Raw genomic sequence first — 14,452 nt, 5'->3', positions numbered from 1 at the left:
TGTGTGTGTGTGTGTGTGTGTGTGTGTGTGTGTGTGTGTTGCTCAAGAGGTTATCTGAGGAAAGTCTCCTGATCACATTACCGAGGACTGTAAACACATCATCTGGAGCCACTCGGTGCCCGAATGTGCCATCCACCACCATGACCCACAGCCGTGATGCTTCCCCTCACTGCTGCACCTTTAGAGTTCACCGTCTCCTCCCATTTTTTTCTTTCTCCCAGAGAGTAGTAAGGAGGTCAGAGCACGGCCAATCGACCTCCTCCAGGGGAAAATGTATTTAGGAAAAAGGAAATCTTTGATTCTTTACGTCACCCGTGTGGATGTTGGAGCCTCGGGGTAAGACAAAGGGAACTGGACGGAGAAGAGTTGGATGAAGATGGACGAAGAGGAGCTAGATGAAGAAGAGCTGGGTGACGTGGAGGTGGAGGAAGACAAGTTGGACGAGAAAAAGCTGCACGAAGAAGACATGGACGAAGAGGAGCTGAATGAACAAGAGATAGAGGACGACGAATTGGTTAAAGAGGTGCAAGACGAAGATCAGAAGGCCGAAGTAACCGCTTCAAGAACATCGTTCTAAGAGCAACAACAACAACAACAAGGGACACAACATTCACCCGTCCTATGCTTACGTCATACGGTAATGTGACATTCGTTATACGTTTTCAAGCGTGATCTGCTACAACTGTTGTACGTATGTTTGACGTTCAGTAAGGTGGACAATAGCTTCATTATCAGACAGCACTCGACTGACAATCGAAATACACGATACGACAGACAGACAAATGTTCACAGACGATCAGGTGTATGTCACTGTATGTTCCCCTCAATCCCCCCCTCCACCACTTCTCCACCGATGTCGGAACGAAAGTTTTGAATACACATCGAGGATAAAAGGCCGTCTTTAATCCAACCTTGGAGGGGTTCTCCTCATTCTATTTCCACCTGGTGAGGTTCACAACACGTGTTGTACATTCTCACCCACTTCGTTACCCTCCCCCCCCCTCCTTCCCCAACACAGGTCAAGGGGTCGTCAGATCTCACTCACAGTCCGTACCCTCAACCCTACAGCACGACCCTTCAGTAAGACAGCAGAGGAGGCTATGGGATCATCATGCCAAAGGGTCGTACGTGCCGTCGTGTTCAAGGGGTTAATTTCATTAATAGTGTGTGTGTGTGTGTGTGTGTGTGTGTGTGTGTGTGTGTGTGTGTGTGTGTGTGTGTGTGTGTGTCCTCAGCATTACCACTCAGCCCGCCAAATCACCGCAAGGCGAATTAAAGTTGCCTGGGTGTTTTGGGAGACGTTGGTGCATCGTGGTGGTGGTGGTGGTGGAGGTGCGTGGTGGTGGTGGTGGAGGTGCGTGGTGGTGGTGGGAGAAACGGAAAGATGGTTGTTATCATAGTTGTTGTTATTGTTGTTGTTGGTGGTGGTGGTGGTGTTGGTGGTGGTGTTGGTGGTGGTGGTGGTGGAGGTGCGTGGTGGTGGTGGAGGTGCGTGGTGGTGGTGGAGGTGCGTGGTGGTGGTGGTGGGAGAAACGGAAAGATGGTTGTTATCATAGTTGTTGTTATTGTTGTTGTTGTTGGCGGTGGTGGTGTTGGTGGTGGTGTTGGGGGACTATGTGTCGTGGGTTGTGTTGGCGGCGACAGTGCTGCTGTCATTGTTGTTGGTGATGGCAATAGCGTTCTTCATGGTGTGGGTGACGATAGTGCTGGTGGCGGATGTATTGTTGTTGGTGATGCCAGTGTTGTTGTTGTTGTTGTTGTTGTTGGTGGTGTTGGTGATGATAACCAGCAGGGGTGGGGGGTCTGCTGCTGCCCCAGCAGGTGCCTTGTGGCTGTACCTGAGCAGTAACTCACCTGGTGTGTCGGAGGTGTTGGTCAAGTGTGCGGGGGGAGGAGGGGGGGGGAACCGAGCACGCTCTCCCTGGGTGACGGGGCCGCTGCCTCTCCCAGCCTCCACCTCACTCGCTCACCTGCTCTGGTTGGCTAGTCCGCCGTGCAGATTTTCAAAATGGCGGAAGGACGGGACTTCAACGTTATTCACTTTCTTCTCCAGGGGAGCAACTGCACTTGATTGCCTTCATGAATTTTAATTTACATCCGCTGCTCGAGTCCCTCTTATTTATCATATTATTCTCGGCTGCATCAGGAAGGGCGCCGCCCCTGGCCGCTTCAGGTGTAAATAGAGACCACGAGCTTTGTTGCCCCTCGCGCTGGTACCTGCAGCGGCGATGGTGGCTTTCTAGCGAGCCAACCTCCCCAGCAGGAGCACCCAGGTCCTCTTAACTCAGGCTCCACCACTCAAAAATCACGATCACTAAACTAGACGACGAAGGAGGCACAGCAGGAGGGGACGGCGACAACAGGAGGCTACTACTACTACTGCTGGTGTTCCTACGGCTGCCATCTTGTTGTGGGGACGGTGTTGGGGCGGCCACCGCTCTGCCCTCTGGCCTTTCCTCTCACACTCCCACCTGGCACACCTTCTCAGCGTAGCGCACTTCGCCGGACTGAGGGAGGCGCCCCTTCCGAGGCCCACACCGACGCTGCTGCTGCTGGAGCACGTCAGAGTGAGGGAGGGCGCCGGGAGGGAGGGAGGAGGGAGGGAGGGAAGGCGGGAGATAGCAGGTAGGTAGGCGAGCGAAAGGGAGGCGGCCAGGTGAGGGAGGAAGGGACCAGGTGATGGAACGGAGCGGCTATGTGAGAGAGCGAGGAACCAGGTGATGGAAGGGGAAAGTCAGGTGAGAGTGGGAGGGAGGCGGACAGGTGAATAAGGAGGCATGTAGGTGAGGGAGGGAGGGAGGGAGGAAGAGACAGCCAGGTAAGGAAGGAGGAAGGGAGGGAGGTGGCCAAGCGAGGAAGGGGGAAAGGAGGGAGGCGACCAGGTGAGGGAGGAGGGAGGCGGCCAGGTGAGGGAGGAGGGAGGCAGGTAGGTGAGGCAGAGAGGATGCCAGATGAGGAAGGACGCAGCCAGGTGAGAAAGACAAGGAGGCAGGTAGGTGAGGGAGGGAGAGAGGCGGCCAGGTGAGGAAGAGGGGGAGATGGCCAGGTGAGCAAGGAGGCAGGCAGGTGAGGGAGGGAGGGAGGGAGGGGAGCAGGTGAAGGCAGGGGCGGCGGTGGCGGTGGCGGCAGGTAGGTGTTGTGCTGTTAAAGGGGAAATTTAAAGACGGAGTGTTGTGATAAGGTGGACGAGGCCGGTATTTATAGATGGTCTAAGGGAAGACCAGTGCCGGAGGGTGAGGGAGGGACGCAGGGAGAGACGCAGTGTTGGAGAGGCTGTGGGAGTGTACCATTGGAGGGTGTGCTGGGGGGGGGGGATGTGGAAGGATGGCTGGGAGAGTAACAGTGAAGGGAATGTATGGGAGGGGGAGGGAGGGAGGCTAGGAGAGTACCACTGGAGGGTGAGGGAGGGTCATTGGGGGAGTACCTGGCGGGTGGGTCGTGTTGGTACAGCTGACGAATGAAGATTTACAGAGGCAACTGGTGGTGATGGTGGTGTAGGTTGGGTAGGAGTGGTGGTGATGGTGGTGTAGGTTGGGTAGGAGTGGTGGTGATGGTGGTGTAGGTTGGGTAGGAGTGGTGGTGATGGTGGTGTAGGTTGGGTAGGAGTGGTGGTGATGGTGGTGTAGGTTGGGTAGGAGTGGTGGTGATGGTGGTGTAAGCAAGGTAAGAGTGGTGATGGTGGTGTAGGTAGGGTAGGAAGGGTGATGATGGTGCTGTAGGTAGGGGAGGAGTGGCGGTAATGGTGGTGTGGGCAGGGTAAAAGTGGTGGTGAAGGTAGGGTACGAGTGGTGGAAGGTGGTGTAGGTAGGATAGGACTGGTGGTGAAGGTGGTGTAAGTAGGATAGGAGTGGTGGTGATGGTGGTGTAGGCAGGGTAGGAGTAGTGGTGATGGTAGTGTAGGCAGGGTAAAAGTGGTGGTGATGGTAGTAAAGGTAGGGTAAGAGTGGTGGTGATGGTGGTGTGGGCAGGGCAGGAGCGGTGGTGATGGTGGTGTAGGTAACGCAGGAGTGGTGGTAATGGTGATGAAGGTAGGGTAGGAGTGGTAGTGATGGTAGTTTAGTAGGGTAGGGGAAGTGATGATGGTGGTGTAGGTAGGACAGAGTGGTGGTGATGGTGGTGTAAGTATGCCAGGAGTGGTGGTGAAGGTGGTGTACGTCGTATGGGGTGGTGGTGATGATGGTGTAGGTAGGGTAGAAGTGGTGGTGATGGTGGGGTAAGTAGGGTAGGAGTGGTGGTGACGGTGGTGTAACTGTGGTAGGAGTTGTGGTGATGGTGGTGTAAGGAGGGCAGGAGTGGTGGTGATGTTGGTGTAGGTAAGGTAGGAGTGGTGGTGTAAGGAGAATAGTGATGGTGGTGTAGGGAGGGTAGGAGTGGTGGTGATGGTGGTGTAGGGAGGGTAGGAGTGGTGGTGATGGTGGTGTAGGGAGGGTAGGAGTGGTGGTGATGGTGGTAAAGGTAAGGCAGGAGTGTTGGTAATAATGGCGCAGTTAGTGTAAGAGTGGTGATGGTGCTGTGAGTAGGGTAGGGGTGGTGGTGATGGTGGTGTAGGCAGGGTAGGAGTGGTGATGGTGGTGGTGTAGGTAGGGTAGGAGTGGTGGTAATGGTGATGTGGACAGGGTGGGAGTGGTGGTAATGGTGCAGAAAGGGTAGGAGTGGTGGTGATGGTGTAGGTAGGGTAGGAGTGGTAGTGGTGGTGGTGTAGATAGGGTAGGAGTAGTAATGATAGTGGTGTACGTAGGGTGGAGTGGTGGTGGTGGTAGAGTAGGAGTGATGGTGGCGTACGTAGAATAGGAGTGGTGGTGATGGTGGTGTAAGTAGGGTAGAAGTGGTGGTGATGGTGGTACAGGTAGGGCTGGAGTGGTGGTGACAGAAGTAGAGATAGGGTAGGAGTGGTGGTGATGGTGGTGTAGGAAGGGCAGAAGTGGTGGTGATGGTGGTGAAGGCAGAGTAGGGGAGTGGTGGTCATGGTGGTCTAGATAGGGTAGAAGTGGTGCTGATGGTGAGGTAGGTAGGGTAATTGTGGTGGTGATAGTAGTGTGGGTAGGGTAGTAGTGATGGTGAGGTAGGTAGGGTAGTGGTGGTGGTGTAGGCAGGGCAGGAGTGGTAGTGACGATGGTGTAGGCAGAGTAGGAGTGGTGGTGATGGTGGTGTAGGTAGGGAAAGAGTGGTGGTGATAGTAGTGTACGTAGGGCAGGAGTGGTGGTGATGGTGGTGTAGGTAGGGCAGGAGTGTTGGTGATGGTATTGTAGGTATGGTAGAAGTGGTGGTGAGATGGTGATGCTGGTGTAGGTAGGGTAGGGGTGATGGTGATGGTGGTGCAAGTAGAGTAGGTGTGGTGGTGGTGTAGGTAGGGTAGGAGTGGTGGTGGTGTAGGTACGGTGAGAGTGTGGTGGTGTAAGTAGGGTAAGACTGGTGGTGATGGTGGTGTAGGTAGGTTAGGAGTGGTGGTGATAGTGGTGTAGGTAGGGTAGGAGTGGTGGTGATGGTGGTGTAGGTAGGGTAGGAGTGGTGTTGATGGTGGTGTAGGTAGGGTAGGAGTGGTGTTGATGGTGGTGTAGGGTCGGTGGTGATGGTGGTGTAGGTATGCACTTGGTGCTGATGGTAGTGTAGGCACGGTAAGAGTGGAGGTGATGGTGGTGTAGGTAAGGCAGGAGTGGTGGTGATGGTGATACAAGTAGAGTAGGAGTGGTGATAATGATGGTGTAGGTAGGGTAGGAGTGGTAGTGATGGCGGGGTAGGTAGGGCAAGGGTGGTGGTGATGGTGGTGTGAGTATGCCAGCAGTGGTGGTGATGGTGCTGTAGGTAGGGTAAAAGTGGTGGTTATGGTGCTGTAGGTGGGGTAAAAGTGGTGGTTATGGTGTTGTAAGTAAGGGTAGGTGTGGTGATGGTGTTGTAAGTATGGGTGGGTGTGGTGGTGTAAGCAAAAGTGGTGGCATAAAAGATGCTAAGAGTGGTGGTGTAAGGGTAAGGTGGAGGGAAGGAGGAGAGAGGGAAGTGTCGGAGGGAGGGGAGGATGAACGGGATGTGCTGGAGAGGGATAGTGTAGAAAGGATGAATGGGGTGGGGAGGATGGGCATTGTGGAGCTTCGAGTCTCCAACACCGACCTGGCGTCGTGGTGAGACAAGCGGTCTACGGTAATTGTGCCATCCAGCAACTAACATGCACCACATGTGACCTAGGGTGGATCAGAGACCAGGTAACGAGAACCTCATGTGACCCAGGGTGGGTCAGAGGCCAGGTAACGAGAACCTCATGTGACTTTGGATGGGTCAGAAGACAGGTACCACGTATCTCATGTGACCTAAGGTGGGTCAGAGGCCAGGTAAAATGTCCAAGAGAAAATGTCCATCCGCTTCTGACTTCCCCACATCATACCTCACAAATACCCTGACACCAGTGCACTAACTCAGTCCAGCGCGCCACAGGCGGTGACACCAGAACACATCTTGGCCACATGACTCCAGGCTCACCTTTCCCCTTCGGCCGGTACATCGCCAATGCTTGTCTCCTGAAGCAGATGAGATATTGGACCTACTACGGCCAAGCTTCCTGCGGCACAAAGTACAAACGGCAACTGCCCACTGACTCAGGACCTCGTCAACGTCTCCTACTTGGCATACACGTAACGCCTCCCTCACCTCACACAGCGTCGCGGTAACCCTGCCAACTTCATCTCACCTCCACTCAACTCTTCCTCACCTTCAGCTCTCATCCTGATGTATCCTTATTAGAGCTTCACCACCTCTCTACTGAACCAATATAAAGCACCGAGTTGTTATCTGTGCTTCCCAACCCTACTTTCTGCCCTCCTTATTACACACAACAACTATACACCCGCTAAAATGGGAAGGACACAGTGGGAAGGAGGAAACGGCAGAGGAGGAAGGATGGAATGGGTGAAGGGACCGGGTGGGGGTTATGACCAGATGGAGAGTGATGGGGCAAGGGAGGGACGAGGTAGGGGGGGGGGGAGGACACCATGGGGAAGAGGAATGGGGTTAGAAAAGAAAGCCAAGGGGTGCTAGGAAAGAGGGACGGGGAGCATGGATGGGATGGGGTAAGGACAGGCTTGGAAAGAACGGGTGGGGTGGGGGTATGAAGATGTAAGGAGGGAAGGAGGTGGGTGTGTGAGGAGTTGGGAGGGAGAGAGATGGCCAAGACAATGTCAAGCAATGTCGGTGGATGTCAGGAAAGGTCGGGAGAGTCAAGGGCTCGGGGTCACCAGGCCAGAGAGGGACGGGAAGGTGGAGTAAGAGGCTCCAGGTCATCAGGCCAGAGAGGGACGGGACTGAGGGTCAGGAGGCTCTGAGTCAGGGAGCCTCAGAGGGTTGGGGAGAGAAAGGTCTCCGTGAAGGGTTATGAGGGTAGAAAAGTCCTAGGGAGGGTCAAGGAGGGTCGTAAGTTGCTAGGAAAGGTCATGGAGGGTAGTGGGGTGTTAGGGAAGGTCATGGATAGAAGGAGGGTGTCAGGGAGGGTCATGAAGAGAATGAAGGTGCCAGAGAGAGAGAGAGAGTTATGGAGTATTTGAGGGTGCTAGGATGGGTCATGAAGGGTAGGAGGGTGCCAGGGAGGGTCATGGGATATATCAGGGTGCTAGAAATAGTCATGGAGGGCACAGAAAAGGGCCAGGGAGGGTCATGAAAGGTAGAATGGTGCTAGAGAGGGTTAAGTAGTAAACAAAGGAGCCAAGGAGGGTCATGAAGGTTAGGATGGTGCTAGAAAAGAGGGTAGGAAAAAACCAGAGAGAGTTATGCAGGATAGGGGATGCCAGGGAGGGTCATGGCGAGTAGGAGGATGACGGCGAAGGTGGAGGGTGGCGGGGAGGCTCAGCAAGCGTCAGGGAGTGTCGAGGCTGATAAGAGAACGGCAGGAGGGTTGCAGAGGACAGAACTTCAAGGAGGGTTGGGAAGTATTAGGGAGGTCTGTGAGAGTGTCAGGGAGCGTGAAGAGCGAGAGTGTCAGGGAGGATGAAGAGTGAGTGTGTCAGGGAGGGTGGGAGAGTAGGACTGTCAGGGAGGGGTGGAGTGTCAGTGTATCAAGGAAGATTGGAAGAGTGACTGTGTCAAGCAATACCAGGATGGCTCGAGCAGTATAAGCTGTGATTGTGGGAGAGGCGCAGGAAGGGCAGAAAAATGTTAGGAATGATCGGACAGTGTTAGGGAGGATCAGAGGGAGTCGGGAAAGGTTTGGGACTGTAGGGGTTGATAAGAGAGACAGAGGAGAGGTTTAGGAGAGTAAGGAAGCATCACAAAGTCAGAAAGGGTTTTAAGGGTGTAAGTGAGGACCTGGGAGACTAGGGAGAGGTTCTGGAGTGTAAGGAAGGAACTAAAAGAGTCAGGAGGGGTTTGAGATTGTATATGAGGATTCAGGGAGGGGCTAGGAAATGATCTGGAGTGTCACCGAGGTGAAGGATTGTTGGGGTGAATCGGGGAGGATCTGGGAATCTCAAGAAGGATCGGAAGCATCTGGGAGGATCCAAGAGTTCTCAAGAGAATCCGAAAATGTCAGGGAGGGGGGGAAGAGCGTTACAGAGGTAGCCACAAGTGTCAAGGAGGGGAGGAGGAAAGCCTTAGGGAGGATCCAGGAGAGTCAGGAAGGGTCAGAGAGGCTCAAGAAATGCTGGGCAGGTCGGGGTGGATCATGAACTCTTGGCAAGGGTTGCGCAGTGGAACGGTGGGAATTCCAGGGAGGGTCACCGAGAGTTAGGATAGATCTAAGGGCGTCAAGGAAGGGCGGAAAGTCAGCAAGGCTTTGAGAATGTCAGGGGAGGTCAGTGAATGTTAATGACGGTTCGAAACTGCCGAGGGGAGATCAAGGAGTGTCAGGAGGACCCGGGAATGCCCAAAAGCATCTAGGAAGGTTTGCAATTTTTTTTTTTTTTTTGCGAACCCGTGTGTGTCAGGGAGGATGGGATAGTGTAGCCTCTGTCTGTGTCGAAAAAGGTCTGGTAGCATTTTTAGTGTGTTGGGAAGCTGAAAGAGTACAAAAGAGTATCCCAGAGCATCCAAAAGGATCTGCGAATGTCGAAAGATATCGAAGAGTGCCAGAAAGGATCTGGAAGTGCCAGAGAGTATCAGGGGAGTATGGGAGTGTCATAGAAGACTGGGGAGTGTTACAGTGTGTCGGAAAGTGTTAGGGAAGATTAAAGAATATCACTGAAGACTAGGGGAATATCAGAGAGGATCTGGGAGTGTCTGACAACATCGAGCAGTATCAAGGAAGATACAAGAGTGTCATAAAGGACTGGGGAGAGTCAGGGTGGGTACATCAGTGTCAGAGAATTTCCTGTGAGTGAAGGAGGAGGTGGGCGTACCACCGGTGGCCAGGGAGGGGTAAGGCTGGTGCATCAGCGGGAGGGTGAGTTGGGAGGAAACCGGAAGTATGGTGAGAGATAGGTGGGAACCGGATGTGTAGTGAGAGATGGGAGGGAACCGGAAGTATAGCGAGAGCTGGGAAGGAGCCGGAAGTATGATGAGAGATAGGAGGGAACCCGAAGTATAGCGAGAGCTGGGAGGGACCCGGAAGTATAATGAGAGATAGGAGGGAACCGGAAGTACAGTGAGATCTGGGAGGGAACCGGAAGCATGGTGAGAGATAGGTGGGAACCGGAAGTGTAAGGAGAGATAAGAGGGAACCAGAAGTATAGTGAGAGCTGGGAGGGACCCGGAAGTATGGTATAAAAAATCATTGTCCAAGAGAGTCGGGGGTAAGGAGGGAGGGGCTGGGGTTCAGCGTGAGTGGTGGGAGCGGAGAGAGACGGGAGGGAGGGGCGGGCGAGGAGGAGCAAGAGCCACAGGTGGGAGAAGTGAGAGCGGCTCTGGTAGATGGCCTGAATATTTGATCGTGGCTAAGTGACTTGTCTAATACATCATTCATGTTTGATGGCGACCCCGCCTGCTCTAGACCTCCCCCCGCCCTCCCGGCGGGTAAAGGAGAGGGAGGGAGGGAGGGGAAAGGAGAGGAGGGGGTTGGCCGCACTATATCCCTCCCACCCAACACATCCTTCCTCCCCTCCACCTTCTCCATTATCTCTAAACCCGTCTAACAACAGACACCTGTCACCTCACCAACCCTCCCTCTACAACACGAGATGTTGTCCTTCTCAATCTCTTTTTTTTTTTTTCTTTCACATGGAAGGTTGTGATAGTGGAGGGTATATGGAGGGGTGACACAGGGAGGGGTCTTCACCTGCAGTGAGCGCGGTATGACCACTGGGAGGGTGGTTGGAGGAAGTGGATGGGAGTGAGGCGGCCTGAGGGTCACGCGCCAGTTTTCATCTTATTTTGTCTTAGTGGTAATTTGAACCCTTGTGACGACGAGGCTGCCAGCGATAGTCTCGTCCGGGGGAACTGTGACTGAGGTACTGTGACGGACGCTGTGAGTAGGTCATTGTTACGGACCTGTGACGGGGGCTCTGTATTGCGGACTACTGTTACACTGAGACTCTAACGGCATGTGTTACGGGTTACTATAACGAAGAGGCTGTGACGGTGGCATTTTGCAGGATATTGTTACGGAGGAACTGTGACGGTGAAACCCGTGACGAACACACAATATAAACTATAATTTTCTAGTCATTAACGCATCCATTCACTTCTCATTATCATCATATTTAATAAATGATCATAACAAATATAATATATAAAATGTTACAAAAGCTATAAACAATTATATACAAATAAAATTTCAGCCAATTTATTTACATAATATTTTTTTTGTAAAAGTTAATGTACAATAAACAGGTACGTTTTTGGTTAATGCTAATTTAAGGGGTAACGGCTTTATTTTCATGGAAACAGCTGACCCCCACAAATTAAGGCTATCATGAAAAGAATGGTAATAATCCCGTGTACATGTATAGCAAAGGGGTTATGTTTAGTCTAAATATATACATACACTGTGTATACAGACCGTCGGTACACAGCCTTGTATGCACGCCCAACACATGAATACACAAATACTCGTACACACATACGGACATACGTGTCGACATGGTTTTCAAGTGGGATTAAGTGGGAAATACTTCCACAGTTAGACGACCATCTTAGGAACAAAGGACTCTATCTGAGGAACCTTTTGCAGATGGGTTGGAGTGAGCCTGCGGCGTGCTGCAAGGGGGTCTGTTCTGGGGTCTGTGCGGACGTCTTCCCAGAAGGTACGGACCCTCAAAACCATGTTTCCTGATGCGGCCATGATCATAAGGGAAGTGTAAGGCAAAGAGGATGACATCAACGTTCAAGTGGACCAAGACGAACTCCAAAGTTGATCTCATGTATATCATAAGAATACCTGATGAATGGAATATTCACATGATGAAACTGTGAATATAGACAGCATACACAAGTTGGCCAAGTTGTAAGACAGTCGAGAGAAAGTTCAAGAGATGGGGCCCCACGTGTGTAGGACTCCCTCCCTGTGCAGTACAGACAGATAATCACAAACGTGAAAACAAGTCTATCGCGGGACAATGGCAGTCTATCGCGGGACAATGGCTCTATCTGTGAGCTTTGGAGTGAATATACAAGATGTAAACAATGAACAGCAAATACATCCATGCATAGAGAGGAAGTGTATGTAAATAAGAGTGAGATCAGTATACAGGGGTAGAGAGAAAGTGTCTGTGAGTGAGCACAATATACAGAGGTAACGAGGAACTGTATGTAAGAGTACATGAAACTGAGAGTTAAGAGATGCGCGAGTGAGAACATACGGGACTCTCCCCGCTCGAACACTTTCAGCTCTGGATAGAACAAGGCTGTACCAACGAGACCAGCAGAAGCCACCAATTATATATGTAATTACTTCGTTATACTGTTATTACATCGTGCCTCCCCAATCTCCTGAATATTCCCTACCACCATACAAACATTCAAACATAACCATGCTCTCCACATTTACAAGTTCATCATTCCTTCAATTCATCTACTACTATAATAATATATATAAAAGCTTCTTTATCTCTTAAAAAATCATATTCTGCTGAATTTCATATTATGTTCTGCGGGTGTTCTGTGCTTACGTCTTTCAAAGGAATTACGCAGCATCAGTCCACCGAATCCTTTTGACAGTGTTTGTGATGTGGAGATGAGAGACTCGCATGTTAATGTGGTATGATTCAACACACATCCAGGTCACTCATACACTAACATGTGTAAACTTTTCACTTAACTTAGGAGGCGCAAATATAATGTCGGCGATGGAGCTGAAGCAAAACGTATCCATGCTGCTGCTTTCAACTACTCTAATTGGTCAGTCATTCCATATGTTAATAATGCTGATGAAGGACATTGTACTACACCGCCTCATCTGAATCATGTCGTTTTTGTCCATTCGTTTGTAACTATCACTGCGAGTGAAATGAGATCACTCCAGCCTTATGTCGTCTGTTATACCGAGACTGTCCAAGCATCTGGCAACTTTGAACACTTGTGTTAAATCACCTTTTAACCTTCTCTTTTCTCAGCTAAATATATCGAAGTCGTCTTGTTGGCTCTCATGGGATTGGTGTCACCCCAAGACCCCTTTTTCCAGGGGCTTCTGGAATTCCAGGCACTGCGCTACGCTCAGTAGGAGGGAAAGGATGGACTCTTCTGAAGCGAGTGATTTCTTCGACAAGACAACCGCGTTTCGTCAACTGACAATGATACAGCCTCGGGTAAAGGTGACGCTTTACTCGCTGTGTAACCTGAAGCAGGCGGAGTCCGGTAACATTTTGAACACATACACTCTTGGTGCTCGCTTGGTTGTTTGGGCTTACAGCCCACCAACTGCTAGGGTCATTAAGGTCGTCAATCCCAAGGATATTCACTCAATTTCTCCGTACCGTGTACACACAACATCTGTTCTTCCTTCCGTGTATCTCTGGTCAGGTGTCTGACCACCTACCCTGGCTCGCCCCCCCACACAAGGAGGTCCACCACACGCAGCCCATGATGACCTGCCACACTGCACCACCACACGGGAAGGTTGTCTGGGTGAAGAATAACTCATTCATGCAGACTGGACTGGTGAAGGAGAACACTGTACACGAAGTAAGAGAGTACGTCACAGCCATCAAGTCTATGAATATTGTTTATATATATATATATATATATATATATATATATATATATATATATATATATATATATATATATATATTATTTCTATTTTTTTCATACTATTCACCATTTCCCGCGTTAGCGAGGTAGCGTTGAGAACAGAGGCGACTAGAAGGAGTGGAGCGGGGGACTGGAAATCTCCCTCCCCATTTTACTTTTCCAAAAGAAGGAACAGAGAAGAGGGCCAAGTGAGGAATCTTACCTCTAAGGCTGTCATCTGTTCTCGAACGCTACCTTGCTAACGCTGGAAATGAACATATATATATATATATATATATATATATATATATATATATATATATATATATATATATATATATATATATATATATTCATTGATTTATTAATCAATTTATTCATTCAATATACTTAATCGCCATCTCCCGCGTCAGCAAGGTGGCGCAAGGAAACAAACGAGGAATGGCCCAACCCACCCACGTACACATGTATACACATAAACGCCCATATACGCATATATACACACATATACATTTCAACGTATGCATAACATATACATACAAAGACATATACATATATACACATGTACATTTTCATACTTGCTGCCTTCATCCAAACCCAGTCGCCACCCCGCCACACATGAAATATCCTCCGTCTCCACCAGCGAGGTTATATATATATATATATATATATATATATATATATATATATATATATATATATATATATATATATATATATACTTCATATTATTTAATGTCTATCGACTTTTGAGATGTCATTAACCCTGAAGTCATTCTATACAAGCTAAACATATCTATTTCTATCTATATACCTATCAATCTATCTATCTTTAGTTCCTCAAGTTTCCAGTCATGTCTTCAGAATTCAGCAGCCGCTAAGACTGCCATGGGCATTCTTTTCCATACATTTTTTCGCCTCAAAATCTAGAGAGAGAGAGAGAGAGAGAGAGAGAGAGAGAGAGAGAGAGAGAGAGAGAGAGAGAGAGAGAGAGAGTGTGTGTGTATTGGTCTTTATTCTGACCGTACGAGGAGGCCTGCAGACACGTTCCTCCCTGCCCGCCCCCCTGCAGGATGGTGCTCACACCATCGCCAGCAGGAGTCACTGGTTCCCCGGGACACGCCTCGCACAATGTCACGATAAAAGCATGGTGGCACCTCCGGCAGTGCCTCTCCCTCAACGTATACTGGGTAAGGAAAGCAATTAACTTAATGAACTCATGTTGGGAGGAAGGATAATTTCCTCAGAGAAAAAAAATATATATATAGCTATGAAAACTGCCTCTTCTCCCCACCCACCTCCAAAATAAAATAGAAAAGGAATCAAGAACTTTCTCGTTGACAATCAATGACATTTTCAAGACTTGACCTCA

The 14,452-nt window shown here is 50.2% G+C and overlaps 1 protein-coding gene across 18 annotated transcripts in view; it reads right to left on the bottom strand.

Moving 5' to 3' along the window:
- Nucleotides 1-14,452, bottom strand: part of LOC139749872 (CUGBP Elav-like family member 4) — a 1,199,110-nt gene that overhangs the window by 398,550 nt on the left and 786,108 nt on the right. The window contains exon 1 of one of the 18 annotated variants that reach the window (XM_071664240.1): nucleotides 1,855-2,525. The exons of 16 other annotated variants lie outside the window; for them this stretch is intronic. The gene's annotated coding sequence lies outside the window, so the exon portion shown is untranslated. Of the gene's footprint in view, nucleotides 1-1,854; nucleotides 2,526-14,452 lie in introns of those variants that run through there. One more of the 18 variants, XM_071664243.1, reaches the window with a different exon arrangement.

This window comes from Panulirus ornatus, chromosome 8 (genome assembly GCF_036320965.1).
Source record: "Panulirus ornatus isolate Po-2019 chromosome 8, ASM3632096v1, whole genome shotgun sequence".
Lineage (NCBI taxonomy): Eukaryota > Metazoa > Arthropoda > Malacostraca > Decapoda > Palinuridae > Panulirus > Panulirus ornatus.
This window is presented reverse-complemented; position numbering and strand designations above follow the sequence as displayed.